Here is a 567-nt window from a genome sequence, read left to right as displayed (position 1 = left end):
GACTTGGAGAGCGCCATCTTGGATATGACGTGTTATGACGTAGCAATAGTCAACAAACGTGTTCGACCTTACTAAATTTTTCGTTCCGCGATCACTTTCTCAATGTTGAGTGCCCTTTCTGCTTCGAGAAATTCAAGTGTAAGATGAACTATGATAAACGCTATTCAGTGTGGTTCAATAGGTAGTAGACCATATAGGCCATAATTGCGACAGAAATGTCACTAAATACTTATAGATTTTCTAGTCAATCAAACTAGGCGGCAAAAATCAGCCAGAGCAAATGTAAACAAGACAAAAACCTCGAACATGCGACAAAGAAATATTCGACAAGCGTACCTTTTTCACTTTCTTCCTTCAGCCACAGCCGTTTTCGATGCTTCAGCAAACGCATTTTTTTGCTTTCACACGGGGAAGCGCTTAATTTAGTCGACGAAACCTTCAAATGTTGCTCAATACATGTAGCAAGGCTTTCTCACATCAACAATTACCGGCGCAAATAAAACGTGGATGGATTCCTTAAACGTGATTATTGGATTATATTGGAGCGAGAAAACTGAATCAAGCCAT

This window comes from Montipora capricornis, chromosome 9 (genome assembly GCF_036669925.1).
Source record: "Montipora capricornis isolate CH-2021 chromosome 9, ASM3666992v2, whole genome shotgun sequence".
Classification (NCBI taxonomy): Eukaryota; Metazoa; Cnidaria; class Anthozoa; order Scleractinia; family Acroporidae; genus Montipora; species Montipora capricornis.
Note: the sequence above shows the minus strand (reverse complement) of the source record.